The sequence below is a fragment of the Balaenoptera physalus genome, assembly GCF_965194825.1.
Source record: "Balaenoptera physalus genome assembly, chromosome: 15".
Taxonomy (NCBI): domain Eukaryota; kingdom Metazoa; phylum Chordata; class Mammalia; order Artiodactyla; family Balaenopteridae; genus Balaenoptera; species Balaenoptera physalus.
The window spans coordinates 83876118-83900012 of NC_138894.1; the positions used below are offsets into that span (position 1 = coordinate 83876118).

Sequence of the window (23895 nt, forward strand, 5' to 3'; positions counted from 1 at the left end):
AGTTAAGGTGGCAATCATCCTTAATACTGTGTTTACTATACTTTTCTAAAAATTTATTAAACCTTCATTTTTTTTTGAACTTACACAAAGAGGTTAGGAAATCAGTCTCTATCTCTTAGGAACATGTGATTCTTTCAGAAACATTCAGTGTAATGTAAAACAAAACTCAGATTGGAGATGTTAGTCCTTGTTTTTTTGTTTAAATACTACAATTTAATGTTCGACAAGGAATAGCACAAATCAAATTTTATGACACTCTAAAAGCAGTTCTACATATTACATGAGGAACCTTCTGTCAAATAAGAACACTATGTCATTTGTCATCGAGAACTGTGGTAACTAGCAAGGGTTAAAGAGTACAGAGTTAATAATGAATTTCATGTGTAAGTAAGTCTTCCTATTTGTACTGTACACAGTGAAATTATGCCAGTTTTGAGAGACAAAACATGGTCCTTCTAACTTATCATTGGTTTTTGCCATCGAATGGTTCTAAAATGTTATCTCACTGTGATCTTGATTTGCATTTCTCTCATCTCTAATGAAATCAAATGGTTTTTCATATATTAATTGGTCATATGTAATTCCTCTTTTTTTCTTTTATTTACTTATTAATAATATTTATTTATTTATTTATTTTGGCTGTGCTGGGTCTTCATTGCAGCACGCAGGATCTTCATTGCGGCATGCGGGATCTTTAGTTGCAGCATGCGAACTCTTAGTTGCGGCATGCATGCGGGATCTAGTTCCCCAACCAGGGATGGAACCCGGGCCCCCTGCATTGGGGGAGTGGAGTCTTACCCACTGGGCCACCAGGGAAGTCCCTATAATTCCTCTTTTATAAAATAACTATTTATGTCTTTTGTCTATTTGTCTTCTTTTTGATTTGTAGAAGTATTATATTTTTTATGCTTTTGCTGATGTCAGTTACATATGTGATAACATATCACACAACCTCTACCTTAACAATTTGATTTTTTAAGAGTGTTTTATCATAACAGATATTTTGATTTTAGTATGAACAAGTTTTCAGTTTTTGTATTACTAGTTCCTTTGTCATTTTAAGAAACCCTTGTCTACCCAATGATTAGAATGATAGTTTTCTGCCATGCCAGTTATATTAACTAATGTCTTAATTCATTAATTGTTATGTTACACACGTGAGCCATAAAAAATGTGTGAGGTACTGTCCTCACAAGAAATAAGCCCATGGACAGATATGTAGAACATGGTAAGTGCTACTACAACATTTAGTACACTTGGGCAGAAAAACACTTCCTTAAAACAGGATTCTGTAAAGTGGAAAACTTACATAGTTTTGTTCACATCTACCCTTAAAAATTGATTGAAACAGGCAGGAACATCTAGTCTCATTTATCTATAATAATATTTGAAGACCATAGAAGAAGTTGTTAAGAATGAGTCATATACAGCTGATTATAAAACAAATTTTATGTGTCAATTTTTTGTGTGTGAGTTTGAAAATCCTCACCCTTACCTCCCACTAGGATTCTAGTGTGAATTATAAAACTGCAATGTTTGAATTACAAAGCTGCAACTGATTATGATCCAAACTGGATCATCTTTGGTATTTGCTATGTTTGCTCTCGTTCCAGTTAAATGTGTGTTTGGATGTCTACTTCTTGCCTCATCTTGGGACCCTTGTTACTAGTCACACTGAATCCTTAGCTTTGGCCAATACACTTGATCAGATTGTAGAGTCTGAGTATGTAGCAGTCATCCATACAGATGGCTTTGATTACATCAAGTATGCTCTGCGAAATGCCAGTTGCCTTCTTTCTTAGTTCGATGACTATGATCCTCTCTATCTTTTCTCCTCTCTAATCTCAGAGTTCTTGAAACTATTTGAATTCTCTTTGGTGGCTTCTGGAGAATTGATCTCATGTGTGCTGTCTTGGGAAGGAGAATGCTTCAAATCACCTATCGTGGGATGTTCCAATTCTTGCTTGAAGTTTCATATGAAAATTGATGCCCATGGCGGGGAAAAAATACACGTGATGATACAGCTTTGAAACATCATTACACTTCCTCCAGTCAGCAAGAAAGCTCTAGCCACATCATATCTGAATATCCTTCATATTATACTAGGAGAGGGATAAGAACAGGGTAAAAGGAACAAAGGGAAGAGTTACTTAACCCACATGGCATGGCCAAAGAAAGCATCTAAGAAGAGTCAGTAAGCATGAGCTCGATGAAGAAGAAAGAGGAGGAAGGCAGTGCAACATGCAGCAACTACAGTGGAGAACGGCTATGGAGCTTTTAAAAGATGGCTCATTTCCTTCTGTGGCTTAGGAGACATTGATATCATCACCCAGTTCAAATCCTCAGTCTGGCCGTATGGGGATCCACCATCACCGTCACCACCAGAAACCACACGAGCGGTTAGCATATGTAAATATGACCTCATACACATTTATTCAAAGTGACATTCATATCAAAATAGATCATTTCGCACAAGGGACACAGGGAAAACCTTGGCTACAAATTGTGTGCCAAGAGGGTGGTTTTCCAAAAAAAAGTCCCTAAGGTCTTTTTCCTTACCAAGGGCAAAATGTTCAAGTGCAAGATCCTGCCACATGTTTCCCTTCGAGCAGATGGCAGAAAGGTTTGTCTGCAATGTGGAACTTGTTAAGGGGGGAAGGCCTTCCTGATAGAGATCAAGAAGACTGCTTAAATTCACTTAGTGGTGGAATGGTTTGTAATCCATTCATGCTTGTGAGTTTAATGCCTTTATAATTACTTGTAAGTAGATTGAGAGCATCAACTCAAGGGAAAAGACTGTTTATCTGATGCTTAAACTTCTGCTGAACACTGCAGACAATATATCCATTCCTTGTCTATGTCATTGAATTATGTTTTACAAAGACATCATTTTAATTTTGCTACTTTGATAATGAGAATATTTTGCCTGTCTATGAAAGAGAGGCCAAGGACCATAAAGGGGTTGTTTTGGGAAATGGCCTGATGGTCTTTACGGACAGTAACATCAAGACCAACCACCACTAAAATATGACCGCTCTCACTACAACCCTAGATGCTATGTTGTGTAGATGAGGATGCATTAGGTTTTGCTATGGTAACAAACAACCCCCAACTATCAGTGGTTGAAGACAAGTTTATCTCTCTCATACAAAGTTCACTCTGCAAAACTTTCCAAGGCAGCTGTCCTCCATGTGTTGGCTCAGCATTCCAGGGTATTTGAAAATTATGGCACTTCCATACACACACTTCCATAATCTCCCAGGCAGAATGAGAACCGAATGATCTTATACTGACAATTAAATTTTCCATCCCCCATGCGGCACAAGCCTGTTCTGTCCATAACCCATCAGAAAGGACTAATCATAAGACACCCCCCACCCTGCAACTGCAAGTTGGGTTAAGAAATTTAATCCTCTCATACAATGAGAAAGGGAGGGAATTGAATAACGACAAGTATTTACAATCTACTTTAACATGAATTGTTCCAAATTTGCAAAGCAACTGTATGCAGTAAGAATGAATGTGCTCATTTTAAATACAAGAGGCATTATAGATTAAGTGCCTGAGAGCATGGGTTTGGAGTCAGAAAATCTTAAATCTCTAGCATGTGCTTTATGGGGGCTCAGGCAAGACATAGTCTCTGTTTCATTTTTTGATAAATTGGGATGAGATTATCTACTTCATAGAGATGTTTTGAGGTTTAAATGCAGTAAATAAAATGGATTTCAGGATCTGATACATAGATGCTCAAAAAACTTTAGCTCATATTATTAAAAGGACACTGATTAATCAGAGTTAAGAAATACATAGCCAATGAGTGAGAGACTAATCTTCTCAAATACTTTAGGCGAACACATTGACTCAGAAGACAAAATTTTTTAAAGCTAGCTAAACTGGATTCAGAACTCACATTTATCTAATTTCCTACTGTACCACAATGCCTTTTGTTTTGACATGGGATGGTAATGTGTTATCAGGTTCTCCCAAACCTTCTTTATGAATAGCCTCTTTCCCTAACCCAACCTCTCTACCGTGGCTCTACCATATCCACAGAGAGGACTTGGGTTTAGCCATAGTTGCTCAAGCATTTAAGTAAGGAAAGCAGGAGATACCATGTTTTGTGTCAGGAGACTTGGGCTCCAGTCCTAACTTTGTTGCTCAATATTTATGTGGCGTTAGGCAAGTCACTTAAATTCTCAACTATGAATATGGGATAGTAGAAGTTTGTGCATCAAACAAAACAAAACAAAACAAAACAAAGCAATAGACATTTAATTCCTACTTCACAGGGCTGTAGCGATCAAATACATTAAAATATTTAAAAACACTCTGTAATATCCAAAGGGCCATAGAGGACTTAAGGACAGAAAAGATTCTATCTAGCAGAAGAGCAGAGAGCATGAAGACTCAGATCAGTGTAGGTTACAGTGTAGGGTCTGGTTTCACTGCAAAGGCCTATGGTGAGAACAGTGTATTTGTCCAGAAGTCCTGAACCCCTAGACACCTACACACTCCATTTATCACCCAGCCTAACTTGCTGCCTTCCTACTACTCAGCCACCCAGACTGTCTCCTTTTGAAAAGAGATGATGTGTATTTCATTAGCATTAGGACTGCTCCTTCTTAGGCAAGCATTTCTTAATACACCAAAAGCACAGATAAAATAAAAACCTCTGTTCTTCAAAATATACTGTAAGAAAAGACACTGTTAAGAAAATTAAACGATAAGCCACAGACTGGGAGAAAAAATTTGAGAGAGAACTTGTACCTGTAAGATACAAAGAACTCATACAACAAAAAAAAGAAGAAGGAAAAGAAAATCTAAAATTTTTTTTAAAATGACAAAGAATCTAAGCAGACATTACATCAAAGAAGATGTATGAATGGCCAGTAACACCTGAAAACATGTTCAATGTCATTGTTATCAAAGGAATGCAAATTAAAACCACAATGAAATATACTGCACACCTATTAGAATGGCTAAATTAAAAAAAATACCAAGCGGCATTGAAACTCGAACTGTCATATATTGCAAGTGGAAATGAAAATGTTGTAGGCACTTTGGAAAACATTTTGGTATTTTCTTATAAAGTTATCATACACGTACCATATGTCCCAATATTCCTACTCTAAAATGTATCCAAGAGAAATGAAAACATATGCATACACAATTTTGTTTGGGAATGCTTATAGTACCTTTACTCATAATCAAACTAAATGGGAAACAACCCAAATATCCATCAACTGGTGAATAGATTAAAATTTTTGTGGTATATACATATAAAGGAAAACTACTTATCAATTAAAAGGAACAAAATGTTGCTCCATGTATTCATGATTGAATCTCAGAAGCATTAAGCTTAGTGACAAAAGACAGACACAAAATACTACGTACTGTAGTCTATTTGTATGAAGTGCCAGAAAAGGCAAGTATAGTGACAGAAAGAGAGCAATTGCCTTTCTAGGTGTGAGAGGAGGATTACCTATAAAGGGGATTGCGAAAACTTGCTGACTTGATGGAAATGTTCCATATAGTTTGTGGGTAGTCACACAACTGTATACTTTTGTCAAAATTTATTGAACAGGGATGTTGACCAAAGTTCCACAAGTCCTTGGCTGCCTTCAAATAGGTAGAGGTAGAATGAATGCTCTTGTTGTAATAGGTTTAAACAATTTATTCATCTTTTATAGGTGTTCTTGGCAGGATTAGTTTGATATAAGATAATCCATCAGAAACATGTCTTCATTTTTCCCTTTTAAATTTATATTCATGTTTATTAGTGAAGTTGAATTAATTTTTATTAATAATTTACTGGACAGTCTATTTACTTTTCTGATTTTAAAAATAAACTATTAATTTTAGAGTAGTATTAAATTTGCAAAAAATTTATGAATGTAGTACAGAGAGTTCCCATATATACCTGTATACAGTTATCCCTATAATTAACATTTTATATTAATATGGTACATACGTCACAATAAATAAATCAGCATTGATACATTATTATTAACTAAAGTCCACACTTCATTCAGATTTCCTTAGTTTTTACCTAATGTACTTTTCTCCTGTTCTAGAATCCTACCCAGGATACTACATCAGACTTTCATCACGTCTTCTTATGGTCCTCTTGGCTATGACAGTTTCAGGTTTTACTTAGTTTTTATTGCCTTGAGTTTTAGGGAGTCCTGGTCAGGTTTTTGTGGAATGTCCTCAACTGGGATTTGTCTGATGTGTTTCTCATGGTTAGACTATTTATGGACTTTGAGGAGGAAGACCCACAGAGGTAATTGCCATTCTCATCGCATCAGATCAAGGGCACATACTATGAACATGACTCAGCACAGTTGAGGTTCATGTTGATCACCTGGTTGAGGTGGTGTTTGTTAGGTTCTCTCACTGTACTCTTTTTTCCTCTTTCCATTCTGTACTTTTTGGAATTAAGTGACTAGACACAGGAGTGAGGAGTTATGCCTCACCTCCTTGAAGACAGAATATCTACATAAATAAATTATTTGGAGTTCTTCTTCATGGGATATTTTTCTATTCCCCCTATTTATTTTATTTATTAATTTATTCATTTACTAATTTTGTACTTTGGGTTATAGCCAAAACCACTTTATTTTTTTGCTGCTCAAATTGTTCCAGCTTTGGCACTGGGGACTCTTTCAGTTAGATCCTGTGCCTCTTTGACATACTCTCATCATTATCGGTTTTTTTGTTTGTGTGTTTGATTTTTAGTACTTCCTCACTTTCTGACAGTACAAGATGTTCCAGGCTCATATTTTATATTTCTCCATCCCTTCCCTGGAATGCCCAGCCATTTCTCCAAGGGACCCTGGTTCCTTTTATTGCAGAAGGGTATTAGAAACCAAGATCTAGGTGCTAGATGTGCTCATTGCTACTAGGGTGTCATTGCTTCTAGGCCCTTTCAGCTGACAGAGCAAGAAAATATATGAAGGACTACTAACCCACATATATAAACATATCTGTAAATATTTCCATATGTGTCCATCTACATCTATATTAACCCAAGATCTTTCCAACTCTAATCCATTACTATGTGAATCATTCCAACCCTCTCCCCTTGCTCGTCTGTAACCTCCCACTCCAGAAGTGAGAAGTCTGGTTCCCACCATTGCCATCCATTACTTAGTTGTTCAGTTCCAGTATAGATGTATAGTGGTGTCAGAGTTGTTAACTCATATTCCTGTGGGAAACAAGTTTGGCAGCTAGAGTACAGTGCTTGTGTGCAGTTCTTTTTGCTTTAATCCTATAGATGCCACTCATTTCCATAGTTACTGAGGTTAGCACCTTTTTTTCTCACACTCTCTTCAGTGAGATAAAGTTACATCTTTTGTCTCAGTCTGCATCCTGACCTGGTATCGCCTCTGACCCCCCAGTAAATGTTTTTTAATTTACATGCATTCAGGCCACTATTTGTGCTGTAAATTTCTGTGGGTTTTGAAAAATGCATAATGGCATGTATCCACCATTGCAACTATCATACAGATTAGTTTCACTGCTCTAAAAAAATCTCTTATGCTGTTGCTTCCCAAACACCTGGCCACCACTGATCTGTTTACCATCTTTATAGGTTTGTCTTTTCCAGAATGTCATATAATTGGAATCATACAGTAAGTAATCTTCAGATTGGTTTCTTTCACTTAGCAGTATGCATCTGTGCTTTTGCATTGCTTGATATCTCATTCTCTTTCATCGCTGAAGAGCATTCCACTGCTTGGATGTGCGGTTTGTACATTCACCTACTGAAGGATGTCTTGGTTACTTCCAGGTTTGATGATTATGAATAAAGCTGCTGTAACCATTTATATGAAGACTTTTTTGTGTAGACATAAGTTTTAAATCACTTTGGTAAATACCTGGGACCTTGATTGCTGGATTGTATGGAAAGACTATGCTTAGCTTTGTGAGAAACTGTCAAACTCTTTTCCAAAGTGTCTTATCATTTTCATTCCCACTAGCAATGAATAAGAGTTTGTATTGTTCTGAATGCTCACCAGAAATTAGTGTTGTCAATTTTTGTGTTGTAGTCGTCCAATAGATGTGTAGAGTTACTCACTGTTTTAATTTTTTTTTCAATTTCACTGATAACAAATTATGTTGAGCATCTTTTCACGTTTATTTGATATATATACTATTTTCTTCTGTGAGCTGTCTGTTCAAATATTTTGCTTATTTTTTTAAAATTAATTAATTAATTAATTTCTTTTTGGCTGCGTTGGGTCTTCAATGCTGCACATGGGTTTTCTTTAGTTGCGTTGAGCAGGGGCTACTCTTTGTTGTGGTGTGCGGGCTTCTCATTGCTGTGGCTTCTCTTGTTGCAGACCACGGGCTCCAGGCGCACGGGCTTCAGTAGTTGTGACACATGGGCTCAGTAGTTGTGGCACACAGGCTCTAGAGTGCAGGCTCAGTAGTTGTGGAGCAACGGGCTTAGTTGCTTAGTTGCATGTGGGATCTTCCTGGACCAGGGCTTGAACCCAGGTCCCCTGCATTGGCAGGCGGATTCTTAACCACTGCGCCACCAGGGAAGCCCCTCTTCTGCTTATTTTTAAAAATTAAAATTGTTTTTTAATTGTTGAAGTTTAAGAGTTCTTTGTATATTTTAGGTGCAAGTCTTTTATCAGATACGTGATATTTTCTTCCATTGTGTGGCTTTTGATTCTTTTAACATCATCTTTTGCAGAGTAGGTTTTAATTTTAATAAAGTTGAACATCTGTTTTTTCTTTCATGAATTATGATTTTGGTGTTGTATCTCATCACTGAACCCAAAGGCACAGATTTTCTAAAATGTTTTCTTTTAGAAGTTTTATAGTTTTGCATTTTTACATTTGGCCAATGATCAATTTTGAGTTAATTTTTGTGTAAAGTGTAAGATGTGTGTCTAGATTTATGTATTCTTTTCTTGCTCTGTGATTTTTTAAAAATTATTTATTTATTTGGCTGCATCGGGTCTCAGTTGCCACACGCGGGATCTTTGTTGTGGCATGTGGGATCTTTCATTGCATCATGCAGGCTTCTCTCTAGTTGTGGCATGGGCTCTAGAGCATGTGGGCTTAGTTGCCCCTCTTCTTGTGGGATCTTAGTTCCCCAACCAGGGATTGAACCCACATCCCCTGCATTGGAAGGCAGATTCTTAACCACTGGACCACCAGGGAAGTCTCTGCTCTGTGATTTTTAAAAAGCCATCCATTTTTCCACTTTTCTATTGAGTTATTTGACTTCATATTGTCGAATGAGAGAGTTCTTGATATATTCTCAGTATTGTTCTTTTATCAGTTGCATATTTTATAAATATATTCTCCCAACCTATGGTCTGTGGCTTGCTTTGAAGTTTTTTCTTGGTTTCTTTATTGAATATATACATTACCACAGTACTATTCATATACATAACTTCAGACATTCACATTGCATTTTATTGAACATGGTAACCCTGCACACACACACAAAAAATGAAGTTTAATTTTTGGGCTGACAAACTATCAATCTTTTCCATTATGGTTAGACTTTTATTTTGTTTGTAAAATTCTTTCCTATTTTGAGAAAAAAATATATATTTATATATATATTTTATTCTATTATCTCCTAAATTTAAATATTTGAACTTAAATTTAGAATATTATTACACATAAATTTATTTCTAAATATGAGACAGAGATACAGTTCAATTTTTTTTCCGTATGAGTAAGCATTTGTCCCCGAAGCATTTATTGCCTAGTTCCTGACTTTCTTACTGATTTATTTTGTCATCTCTGACGTATATGAAGTTCCTCTATATGTGTTTGACTAGGATTTCTTTCCTGTTTCTTTGGTCTATTTGTCTATCCTTTCACCAATAAACTAACCTTGTGTTTATATTAAATTCAAATTTTGAAAGCTCAGTAGGGTGAATTTCTGCTTATTTTTCTTCAAATTTGTCTTAGCTCTTCTTGGTATTTTAAAATCCCATATTGATTTTTGCTTATCAAATTCCATTAAAAAACATGTTAGAATGTTTTTAGAATTGCATTGAATCTATAAATTAATTTGGGTAGAATTGCCATATTTTAGATTTTGAATATTATTGCCGATAAATTTGGTATATCTACCCATGTATTTTGAAATTTTAATATTCCTTAATAACGTTTTTTTTTTCTTTCTGTGAAATTTAGCATGTACTTTGTTAAGTCGATTCCTGGGTATCTGATAAAGCTTGTTGCTGTTATGAATGGTATCTATATATTTTTAATGTCACTTCTAAATTAATTGTTTCTGGCATACAAGAAATAAATCAATTTTTATGTATTTCTCTTATAACTAGCTAACTTGATTTACTCTTTCCTCAGTCAGTTCTAATACTCTACATTTCTCTATGCAATCATAATATCGGTCAACAATGAGATTTTTTATTCAATAATCTTTATTTTTTAAATGTAGTGTTTGCTAGGACCACCAGTACAATGTTGGATAGAAGGAGTGACAACAAGCCTTTTTCTCTTGATAAAAAAGAGTACTTCTAAAATGTACTAGTTTCATAGATTTTGTTAGAAACACTGATCAAATTAAGGTAATTTGTTCTGTTCCTAGTTCGCTAAAACATTTGTACTAAAAATCAGGTGTTAACTTTTCAAATACTTATTTTTTGCATGTGTTGCAGTAATCAGTAATCTTTTTACCTGATAATGAAATGGATTACATTCAAATTGTCCATAAACATTGAGTGTCTATGGTTGGAATCACGGTATTAGGAAGAAAGAACTAGGAAAACAGAAGTGATGGTCAGAGAATGGAATGCATGCAACTGAAATTATATAGAGACTGCAAGTTATAGAAATGTTATAGAAATGTAAGTTCTGGTATATAACCATGAGAATGAGTGCCTAGAACAAGATTATCTGAAGAGAGGTGTTCGAGAAATTAATAGGTGTTGGAAGAATCATCTTTATGCACTGTGAAATCACCAAGAATGAAGATAGGAATAATGGTACAAGCAGTGAGCCAAGAGCTATGAACATTGAGACTTGAAGGGGAACAGGTGGATGATACCAGCAAGTAATGGTAGCAGTGATATAATCTGATGCCATGAAATTTAAAGCTGGGGTTTTAAGTGAGGAGTAAGGGAGAATGATTTAGAAGTGGCAATTAGGGGCACAGAGGATACTTGCCCCTTTTGCAATTAAGAGGGCTAGCTGTGTAGAAGCAACGTTTCAGAGGAGAGTCACATTGCTGTAAGAACAAGAGGATAAAGGATGTTTAGAGATGATTTTGAGTACACAGTAAATATTACAATTAATTGACAACGAGCTCCAGAGATCATGGTAGACCGAATTTAAAAATTGAGGTGGTGTTAGGAGATGAGAATGGAATAAAGCATATTCATAGAAATTTAAGGTTAGAATGATGGAGTTGAGAGGTAACTCAAAAGTCTGTCTTGTAGTGATAACTGGGTATAATGAACATAGTAAAATTAGGCTCCATAGATACAGCGTGGGTAATAGGGATGAGGCTGTGTGAACTAGTGGGGTAGGGAGGGGATGTCTGGGTTCTATTTTTTTAAGAGTTAATTTTTTAGAGCAGTTTTAGGTACACGACAACATTGAAAGAAGGTACAGATTTCCTATATACCTCCTGACCCCACACATGCATAGCCTCCCTAATTATCAACATCCCCCATCAGAGTGGTATATTAGTTACATTTGCTAAACCTATATTGAAATACCATAATCACCCAAAGTCCATATTTCACATTATGATTCACTCTTGGTGTAGTACATTCTATGAGTTTGGACAGATGTATAATGACATGTATCCATCATTATAGTACCATACAGAGTAGTTTCACTGCCCTAAAATCCTCTGTGCTCTACCTATTTGTCCCTCTTCACCCCATCCAGCCCCTAGCAACCATTGATCTTATTACTGTCTTCCTAGTTTTGCCTTTTTCAGAATGTCATATAATTAGAATCATACAGTGTGTAACCTTTTCAGATTAACTTCTTTCACTTAGTAATGTGCATTAAAGTTCCTCCTTGTATTTTTATGGCTTGATAGATCATTTATTTTTATTGCTGATTAATATTCCATTGTCTGTATATACCACAGTTTATTCACCTACTGAAGGAAATCTTGGTTGCTTCCAAGTTTTGGCAATTATGGAAAAAGAAAGCTGCTATAAACATCTGTGTGCAGATTTTTATGTGGACCTAAGTTTTCAGCTCCTTTGGATAAATAACAAGTTTTGTAAGAAACCATCATACTGTCTTCCAAAATGACTGTGCCATTTTGCATTCCCACCAGCGATGAGCAAGAGTTCTAGTTACTCCACATGCTCTCCAGAATTTGGTGTTGTCAGATTTTGGCCATTCTAATAGGTGTGTAGTGATATCTCATTGTTTTTATAATTTGCATTGCCCTGATGACATGTGATGTGGAGCATTTTTTCACATACTATCTGCCATTTATATATCTTCTTTGCTAAGTTGTCTGTTAAGGTCTTATGCCCATTTTAAAATCAAGTTGTTTGCTTTTCTACTGTTGAGTTTTAAGAGTTCTTTGTATATTTTGAATAACATTCCTTTATCAGATGTATTGTTTGCAAATATTTTCTCCCGGTCTGTGGCTTGCCTTTTCATTCTCTTGGCACTGTTTTTACAGAGCAGAAGTTTCTAATTTTAATGAAGTCCAGGTTGTCCATTATTTTTTTTTTTTAGTGGATTGTGCTTTTGTTTTGCCTCTAAAGGTCATTGCCATATACAAGGTTGTTTATGTTTTCTCCTATGTTATTTTCTAAGAGTCTTATAGTTTTGTGTCTTACATTTAAAACTATGGTCCATTTTGAGTTAATTTTTGTGAAATGTGTTAAGGTCTGTATCTAGATACTTTTTTTTTGCATATGAATTACCAGCTTCTCCATTGTATTGCCTTTGCTCCTTTGTCAAAGGTCAGTTGACTGTATTTATATGGGTCTATTTCTGGGCTCTCTAGTCTGTTCCACTGATCTATTTGTCTGTTTTTTTGACAATGCCACACTGTCTTGATTACTGGAGATTTACAGTAAGTCTTGATGTCTGGTAATGTCAGTTATTCAACTTTATTTTCCTACTTGCAATATTTTTTTGGGTATTTTGAAACTTTTGCCTCGCCATATAAACCTCAGAATCAGTTTGTCAATATCCACCAAATAACATGCTGAGATTTTGATTGGAATTTCACTGAATCTATAGATCATGTTGAGAAGAAATGACAACTTGACAATATTGAGTCTTTTTATCCATGAACATGAAATCTCTCTCCATCTATTTATTTCTTTAATTTCATTCATCAGAATCTTGCAATTTTCTTCATATAGGTCATGTACATATTTTGTTAGATTTATACCTAGGTGCTAATATAAATAATACTGTGTTTTTAATTTCAAATCCCCTTTTGTTCATTGCTGAATGTAAGAAAGCACTTAATTTTTATAAACTAATCTTGTATCCTGCAGCCTTGTGATAATCACTTATTAGTTCCAGGAGTTTTCTGTCATTTCTTTTGGATTTTATACATAGATGACCATTTCACCTGTGAAAAGACAGTTTTATTTCTTCCTTCCCAATTTGTATACCTTTTTTTTTTTTTTTAATTAATTAATTAATTTATTTATTTATTTTATTTATGGCTGTGTTGGGTCTTCGTTTCTGTGCGAGGGCTTTCTCTAGTTGCGGCAAGTGGGGGCCACTCATCGCGGTGCGTGGGCCTCTCACTATCGCGGCCTCTCTTGTTGCGGAGCACAGGCTCTAGAGCGCAGGCTCAGTAGTTGTGGCTCACGGGCCCAGTTGCTCCGCGGCATGTGGGATCTTCCCAGACCAGGGCTCGAACCCGTGTCCCCTGCATTGGCAGGCAGACTCTCAACCACTGCGCCACCAGGGAAGCCCCTGTATACCTTTTATTTCCTTGATTTGTCGTGTTACGTTAGCTAGTACTTCCAGTATGATGTTGAAAAGGAGCGGTGAGAGGATCACCCTTGCCTTGTTTCTGATCTTAGTAGGAGAGCTTCTAGTTTTCTACTAGAAAAGTAGAGTTTCATACGTCATTAATTATGATGTTAGCTGTAGGGGTTTTTGTTTGTTTCAGGTTTTTTGGTACATATTTCTTATCAGTTTGAGGAGGTCTCCCTTTATTCCTAGTTTACTGAGAATTTTTCTTTTTATCATGAATGGATGTTGGATTTTGTCAAATCCCTTTTTTTTAATCTATTGATATGATCATGTGGATTTTTCTTTTTTAGCTTGTTGATGTGATGATTTATATTAATTGATTTTCAAATGTTGAAACAACCTTCTATACCTGGGATATAGCCCACTTGGTCATGGTATATAATTCACTTTATACATTGTTGGATTTGAGGTTTTAATATTTTGTTGAGGAGTTTTACATCTATGTTCATAAGAAAGATTGATCTGTGTTTTTCTTTACCTGTACTATCTTTGCCTGGTTTTGGTATAAAAGTTAATATTAGCCTCATAGAACAAGTTAAGAAGTATTCCTTCTGCTTCTATCCTCTGAAAGAGATTGTAAAGAATTGTCATAATTTATACTTTTAATGTTTGGTAGAATTCACCAGTGAACCCATCTGGGCCCGATGCTTTATGTTTTAGAAGACCATTAATTACTGATTCAGTTTCTTTAATAGGCTTATTCACATTGTCTATTTCTTCTTGTGTAAGTTTTGGGAAATTGTGTCTTCAAAGAATTGGTCCATTTCATCTAGGTGACCAAATTTGTGGGCATGGAATTGTTCATAGTATTCCTTAATTATTCTTTTAATGTTCTTGGTATCTGTACTGATGTGCCCTCTTTCATTTCTGATATTAGTAATTTGTGTCCTCTCTTTTTTTTTCTTAGCTTGTCTAGGAACTTATTAATTATATTGATTTTTTCTTCAGAGAACCAGCTTTTGGTTTCTTTATTTTCTTTATTGATTTCCTGTTTTTAATTTTATTGATTTTTGTTCTAATTCTTATTATTTCCTTTCTTCTACTTATTTTGTATTTAATTTGCCCCTCTGTTTTTAGTTTCCCAAGGTGAAAACTTAGATTAGTGATTTTAGATCTTTTTCGTTTCTAATATATGCATTCAACGTTATAAGTTTCCTGCTAAGCACTGCTTTGGCTCTATCTCACAAATTTTTACAAGTTGTGTTTTCACCTTTATTTAGTTCAAAATATTTTAAAATTTATCTTAAGATTCCTTCTTTGTTTACAAGTGTGTTGTTTAAGGAATTCCCTGGCTGTCCACTGGTAACCACTAGTTTGTTCTCTGTTTCTGTTTTGTTAGATTCATTAGTTTGTTTTATTTTTTAGATATCACATATAAGTAAAAGCATACAGTATTTGTCTTTTTCTGTCTGACTTATTTCACTAAGCATAGTTCCCTCCAGGTCCATCCATGTTGTTGCAAATGGCAAAATTTCATTCTTTTTATGGCTGATATTCCATTAAATATATATATATAATTATATTTATATATATGGTATATATATATATATATATATATATATATATATATATATATATATATACACCATATCTTCTTTATCTATTCATCTGTTGGTGGACACTTAGGTTGCTTCCATACCTTGACTACTGTAAATAATGCTTCTATGAATGGTATCTGCCTTGGTTAGAGGCAGGATCTGGCCCAAGGCGTTGGAGCCACACTTTTGAGCTGTCTCTTCTTTTTCTTCACTGTGTGCATGTGTGTGTGTGTGTGGGGGGGGGACTTTAACTCTTCTCTCCTTAGGAAGTATTCCCAAGCCTGTGGTATCCTAATCCTCTTTTGGGTGACCCACTAGGGGTGTGAATCCCTACTTCTCCTCCCCTCCTACCAGACTCTGTGTGGTTCTTTCTTTATAGCTTCGGTTGAAAAAGAGCCGTCCTACTAGTCTTCAGGTTGTTCTCAGTAAGAGCTGCTCTATATGTAGTTGTAGTTTTGATGTGTTTATGGGGGGAGGTGAGCTCGGGGTCTTCCTACCCTGCCATCTTGATCCTGCCCCCTTCCACTTATTTCTAATGTATATGTGTCTTTATATCTAAAATGACATTCTTGTGGACAGCATAGAGTTGGACCTAATTTTTTGGTTCCCTCTGTCAATTTCTGTTTTTTAATTGGTGCAGTTAGAATATTGATATTCAAAGTGATTACTGATAATCAGATTAATATATACCATATTTGTTAGCTTTTTCTTTATGTTGCCTTTGTTTTTTGTCCTATTTTTGCCTTCCACTCTTATTCTGCCTTTTGTGGTTTTACTTTAGCATTTCGTATAATTCTATCTTCTCTCTTAGCATATCAGTTATACTTCTTTTATTACTTTTTAAATGTTTGCCCTAGAGTTTACAATATACATTTACAACAAATCCAAGTCCACTTCCACTTTCAAGTAATACTACATTATTTCATGGGTAGTGTGACTGCCTTATAATAACAAAATAATCCTAATTCCTCCCTCTCCTGTCCCTTGTATCATTGCTGTCATTTGTTTTACACATATATAAGCATACTTAAGCACATATATTTAGTATGCATGTGCATATATATGTATACATATACATATGTGTATACACAAGTATATATACATATATGTATAGATGCATGATATATATTGATACATAAGCATATATAATTGAATACATTGTTTCTATTATTTGGAACAAGTAATATCTGTTATATCTGTTAGATCAATTAAGAATAAGAAAAAAAAATTTTAATTTTACCTTCACTTATTCCTTCTTTAATGCTTTTTCTTTCTTTATGTAGATCTGAGTAGCTTATCCATGTTATTTTTCTTCTCTCTAAAAAATATTCTTTTAACGTTTCTTGCAAGACAGGTCTACAAGAAGCAAACTCCCTCAATTTTTGTTTGTCTGAGAAAGTATTTCTCCTTTATTTTAAAAAGATAATTTCTCAGAATTCTAGGTTGGTGCTTTCTTTTGTTTTTTTTTTTCTTTTCAACACTTTAAATATTCCACACCACTCTCTTCTTGCATGCGTGGTTTCTGAGGAGAAGGCAGATGGGATTCTTATCTTTGTACCTCTAAGGTGTTTTCCTCCTCTGGCTTCTTTCAACATCTTTTTCTTTCTCTTTGCTTCTTTGTTATTTGAAAATGATATGGCTAGGTGAATTTTTTTTTTAAGATATTTTTTGATGTGGACCATTTTTAAAGTCTTTATTGAATTTGTTAAAGTATTACTTCTGTTTTGTGATTTGGTTTTTTGGCCCTGAGGCATGTGGGATCTTAGCTCCCCGACCAGGGATTGAACCTGCACCCTCTGCATTGGAAGGTGAAGTCTTAACCACTGGACCACCAAGGAAGTCCCTAGGTGAATTTTTTTCTTGGCATCCTGCTTGGTGTTTTCTGAGGTTCCTAGATCTGTGACTTGATGTCTGACATTATTTGGGAGGAAATTCTTAGTCTTTATTGTTTCAAATATTTCTTCTGTTCCTTTCTTTCTTTCCTTCTGGCATTCCCATTATGTATATGTTATACCTTTTGTAGTTGTCCCATAGTCCTTGAATATTCTGTTCTATTTTTTCAGTCTTTGTTTCTTTGCTTTTCAGAGTTGAAGGTTTCTATTGATATAGCCTCTAACTTAGAAATTCTTTCCTCAGACTTGTCTAGTCTACTAATAAGCCCATCAAAGGCATTCTTCATTTATGATATACTGTTCTTGATCTCTAGCATTTTTTTAAAATTTCTTTCTTAGGATTTCCATTTCTCTACTTAGATTGCCTATCTGTTCTTGCATGTTGTCTAGTTTATCCATTAGAGCCCTTAGCATATTAATCACAGTCTTTTTAAATCCCCAGACTGACAATTTCAACATTTCTACCATGTCTATTTCTGATACTTGTTCTGTCTCTTCAAACTGTGTTTTTTTGCTGTTTGGTATGCCATGTAATTTTTTTTTTTTTTTTTTCTTGATAACCAGACATGATATAGCAGGTCAAAGGAACTACTGTTAATAGGCCTTTAACAGTATGGTGGTAGGATGTGGGAGGAGGGGAAGTGTTCCATAGTCCTACAATTAGGTCTCAGTCTTTTAACAAAAGACTCTGGGCTGTGAACTTCACAACTGTCTCTCAGTTTTTCTCTCCCCTCTTATATGGTACAGGATGGCTAGAGTGAGCTGGAGTTGGGTAGTTCGCTTCTCCCACGTGGAAGGCTAAAGAGGACTGGAGTTAGGTATTTCCCTTCCCGCAGATCAGTTAGGCTCTGATAATACCTCATCAGGTTACCTCTGGTTAACTGATTTTTCCTGTGGACAGGTTTTATTAAGAACAGAGTGATCTGGTGTATTTCAAAATGGTTTCTTTTCCCTTCTCCTGCCAGAAGCACAGGGGCTTTTTCTCCAACATTTACTGTGAAAACCTGGTCGAGCTCCTGAAGGTAAATCTCAAAAAATTCTTGGACCCCCCAGTGAGTGGTCCTCTGTGGAGTTTTTAACTCTCAGAGTTGTCTACACTGAGCTTACAGCGGTTCATCAGTTACGGTTCAAGTTTTCCTACCTTACATTGGTTCCCACTGCAGTTTCTGCTCATGAGTCTCTCTTCTGCTGAGCCATGACCTCTTGCATTTTCCTGTCTCTCTCTCCAGTTTTGGGGGCCATACTCTGCCCTGTGTCCTTCTCTCTCTTATGGATCCAAGAAATGTTGATTCAGTCTGTTCAGTTTTTACTTTTTGTTAAGATGGAGTGGTGACTTCTGAGCTCATTACATGTAGAACCCTATGGGTTTCCTTTTGACCCTGTTCAAAGAGGCCCAAAGGTCTGGGGGGCATAGACTTAGTTCCACTAGGAATCCTTCTTCAGTGCTGGTAAGCCCTCTCCTGATTCCTGATGGTACAGGAGGAGGTTGAAGCCCTGAGGGTGGAGGGTGTGGTCATAGATCCAGCGAGGGGCTCCCACTTCATCTCTTCGGGGGAGAGTAGCCAGTACTCCACATTCTTGACTGATGATAAAGGATGACTGGGGAAGGCTGGTTTACGTCTATTGTAAGTATCTCCTCTTGGTCTCTGATAACTGTGGGAAGAAGAAGGTGGAAAGATTTTGTTTATTTTATGTGGAGGATATTAGCATTTATGTTAGTATGTGAAATCTGTCTATAATTTTCCTCCGTTTTCATGTATTGGAATCAAGGTCATCCTAGCCTCATAAAATGAGTTTGGGAGAATTCTTTCTTTTATTATTCTCTGGAACAGTTTGTATAAGACAGAGCTTTTGTGTTCCTTGAAGGTTTAATAAAAGTTGTCTGTAAAACTGTCTGAGTCTGATGGTGTTGATGTTTGGGTTTGTGGGAAGACAAGGGTTATGAAAAGGTGGGGGTAATGAGATGAATTTTTTTAAACTCTCAATTTAATTTCTTTAATAGATACTCAGTTTATCTATTTTTCTTAGATCAGTATTGATAATTTACCACTTTTTTTCTGTAAAATTTTTTGTCGCATCCTAGTTTTCAAATTTACTGACATAAAACGATTTCCAACATTCTATAAAGAATGGAAGAAGTCTCCACTGTACCTGTAGTTATATCCCATTTAAAATTTTTTTCTTGACTAGTTTTGTGATGAATTTGACTATTTTATTAGCCTTTCAAAGAATAAGTTTTGAATTTGTTTTTCTCTATTTTATTTTGCTCTTTAATACTATTTCCTTCCTCCAACTTTCTTTAGAGTACCTTAAGTTACACATTTAGCTTATAGGTTTCCATATGTATATATGTTTGCCGATGTATATACCCCTGTAAGTACTGGTGTAGTTGCCTTCTGCAAGTTTTATACGTTATTATTTCAGCCTCTGTCTTTCAATTAGCTTTTTATTTCTGACAGCTGGGCATTTCTCTTGTGAGCCCTTTTATGTACTTTAAAAACTTTTCTGTTGGTAATATTTTATTTGTGGAAAAAGGGACTCCACTTTAGGTCAGTCTACCATGTTGCTGGAATTGGAAGACAAATATACCTCTTGGAGCTGATAATGATTTTTTGTTTTTTACTAAGATGGGGGAAATAATGCAACACTAATATTGAAGTTTCTGAAAAAGTAAAAATAAGATCTGTAAGTCAAAGAGTAGAAGTAAATGAATTTATAAGCAGGGGTATGTATACGTTTTCTTAAGGATCATTCTAAGTAATAATTCAACTTGGTGGTAGCATTTTAGTTTCTTCATCTATAAACTGAGAATAAGAAAGTCTTTACTACTTCACAGTCTGAGGGTAAAATGAGAATAGTGGGGGAAACACTTTACAAAGTAGACACGGTGTTAGAACACAGCATATGAAAGTTCTAGTTCCCAAGTGTTTGGAGACTGATATCATGGGATGTATGTGAATGTGTTTTGTAGACCTTACAGCACTACATACACATCACTATTATTTTTAAGTACTTATTTATAGGAAAACTATATAAATCCTCTAGGCTTTTATAATCTAAATTAACACATTTATAACATGTGCTGAGCAAATCAAATACTCAGTTAGGTGACAAAAAGGGTAAATACCTGTGAATGCATTCAGGTAGAAGGGAATAAAGAGCTTGGTGAGTGAAAGGCAGCTATGAAATTTCAATCTTATCCCTTCTATCTAAGTATTGTTTCAAGGCACCACTTTTTAAAGACTCTACCACACCCTTCTTTGTATGTGCTTTCTGGTATTCAATTTATTGTCTTTTTAACTATTATATCAAATAATTGTTTTCCTTGGAAATAGGCAGGTTATAAATGATTCATAAAATTTTTAATAAAACCCAACATATATACACATAGAATAATAGAATGTAGACTTTAAAGTTTTTTCTTCTTAAACTGAGAAACATATCACCAGATATTAGGTGTTTTAACCATATTCTAAATTATAACTTTGCTTTTTGAGTTCAAAGTTCTAGTGATAAAGCATCTTAAAACTGAATTCCTTTCACATGGGTGATCCAAGTTATGACAGCTAATTAGTCTTTTTTGTTGCTTAGAATTTATTCTCTCCAAAGTCAGATGTGGACTTACCATTTCCAATATAGTAATACACTGGTAATTTGCTTCCTTGACAGTAACTCACAAATAAATCACATATATAGAATAAAATTAAATATCTATTTATTCTACTCTGTTCCTAGATCTGGGCCCAAGTTATTAAGGACTTCAGACGGCATTTCTCGTGGCTTCATAGCTTTTATTAAGAGATATACAAAGTACATTTTTAGAGTACCAGCAGTCTAAATATTCATGCATTCATCCAGTAGGTCAACAAATAAGCATAGAGAAGTTGTTATCCTTCAAAGTCTGTGTCTAATCTGCATCCTACATAAAGCCTGTTCTGGACAGTCTAACTTACAGAAACCTCTCTTTTGATACCTGATGTGTCTCCTTGACACTGAGCACATCCATCCTATGCCCTTTCCTGTATTACTAGGCAATCTCCACACTCATGTGCTGTGACCCACATCGACTGGTAAAAAGGAAGCTTGAAAATCTCAGGTTGAGGCCTCCCTGAGAGACCTGAAATATCAATATATTTGCAAATATAGACTAGCAAGATCTCCCTACTGTCTCTGAGACTTAGACGCTGTCGCTATGAGCCTTCTTCCTGAATTCCGTGTCCCATGGGGAATGGCCTGTCCACATGGGTTTGCAGGTGCTCAAGCCCTCATGTTTCTGCCAATGACCTCTCACTCCAGTTACCTGCTAATATTCAATTCTCATTTTCCACATTTTACCTTTTTGCCCTGTTTTTTTCTTTTTATTTCATGTTAATATTCAACTAAACAGGGACCCCAATCTTTTCCCCCTGATAACATTCCCTAAATCCTGTCACCTGTCTGCCTCTCCATCAGCATCCTCCTTATATACAAACTGAAAGACATGATTTTGGTAATAATATAATGATGAACTAGATTTTCTTACACTTTTGTTGATTAGATAATTTCAAAGGAATATAAACAGTCCTATTCCAAAACATTTCCCTTGATCATTTCTGCCAACTTAGACTCCAGCTTCCTGCTAAATTCTTCTGTCCTTTCTCCACCCCTTCCCTACCATCACAACCCTCCAGCACCTCTCCAAACACTTTCCCCTCCATCATTTAGGGCCCATTCGGCATTCCTCTGCCTGCCACCTAGCCTCAGTTCCTGGCCTCTCTGTACTGAGCATTCACGTGCTCAGCTCTACATCTATAAGGGTTATGCTTTTTCTCCGTTCCTGACCAATCTCTTCCAGGGGCAAGGACCAGAGCGAAGGGTTATTGCCGCCACAATATGAACTATGCTGCTTCTCCTTCAGCAAAACAGAGTCTCTCTCCCAAACTGGGAGATGGGCAGAAAGTGGATGTTCCTTCTGCAATAGTATCTGCAGATGGTCAGGACCATATATTTATGAGAGTTCTTGCTTCGCGTACTGGAGCGACACTTCCTGATCTTCGTGTCCTAATTCCAGGTGTATATATATGTGTGTATATATATATACACACACATATATACACATATATGTGTGTGTACACGCGTGTGTGTATATACATATACGTGTATGTATACATATATGTATATATGTAAATGTAAATGTCTTAATCGTAACTCCATAATTTCTCATGATCAGTACAGTTTTGACCTCCTCTTTCTTTCCTATACTGATTGTGAGAAGTTATGGAGTTACAATCATGACATTTATACATGAGTTTCCTGGCAACCACAACAGTAAGGAAAACTTGATATACCTCCTCAACAGAATAGAGGAAATACACTCATTCTGGCCTTTATTCACAAAAATAACTTGCAATCAGATATGGTTATGTTCTTGACAATAGTTTTACAACAAATTCAGAGTGGTTTTCGTATAGCTTGTGCTTTATTGAACCCCTCATGAAAGCCAAAGGCATGGCATTATAGCACATCTTGGTGAAAGGTATTCTGTTGTGTCTAAGGTTATTGGTTCAAAAAGCCCTCTGGATACACCAAAGAAGGTGAACATGGATTCAGATTTAGTACCACTGAGACATTACTCTCTGATCAAGGCTGTTGGGCACTGAAGCCTCATTCTATTCACTAGAACGTACACTTGACCCTGAAGTATATCCAACTTGTGGCTTATTTTACAAAGTTTAAATCCTTGGGCCGTGAGATGATTCAGCCCAACAAATTCAGTTCCAGAATTTTGGGATTCTGAGGACAGTGTCATATTGATGTGACAAGTACTTGGTTAGAAACTCTGAGACCCAAACTTGTAAAACTCAACATGCATACATCGTTAGTATTGTTTTATATTATAACACAGGTATTCTTTGGGGTTCCTGAACAACAAATTTGGGCCTGGAGGACACTTAAATGCATATAACAAGAGCTACTCAGGCCGTGGGATCAGTCCTGTGTGGCCCACGCGATGGTGGAGCTCTGTTTCTGCATAGCTCAAGGCTGAGCTCAAGTGCACAGTCGGCTAGCTCGGTGGGCTTGCTCGGAGCCTCACCGGCTGGGGAGCCCCTGGTGGGAGCAGACTGCCTCAACGCTTACACAGCTGTAAGTCTCCTCACGTTCTTGGGCTGGCCCATTACATGTGTGGCTTCAACATGTTCAAAACTCAGGCCTCAAATAATCTTTTGTTCCGCTTGCCTGCTTTGTATGTTTGACTCAGTAGCTTTGTTTATTTTCTTAAAATATTTCCTTTTGGTTTGTGTTTCTTGGCATGGCTTGGCTATGGTTTTTCTAAACGCAATCCTCTTCAGACCCCTTTGCCATGCACAGTGCCACATCCCCAGAAGGACGGCAAGCTGTTTAGGTGACCTCCACCTCCCGAGGCTGGCAGGGCACTCAGGACCTTGGTGCCAGTTCTGCTTCACCTGAAGGCTGAGGACTCATGAGACTGCTGTGTAGGGTCTGGGTTT

General features: G+C 36.1%; 2 long non-coding RNA genes across 2 annotated transcripts in view; one reads left to right on the forward strand and one right to left on the reverse strand.

Moving 5' to 3' along the window:
• The window catches only part of LOC309643628, a 353895-nt gene that overhangs the window by 172706 nt on the left and 157294 nt on the right, over positions 1 to 23895 (forward strand). The window lies entirely within an intron of this gene.
• LOC309643631 lies at positions 616 to 22474 on the reverse strand. The gene is made up of 2 exons (XR_014253914.1): positions 13923 to 22474; positions 616 to 13604 (listed from the first exon to the last, which is right to left on the reverse strand). It is a non-coding gene; the product is annotated as an uncharacterized lncRNA (long non-coding RNA).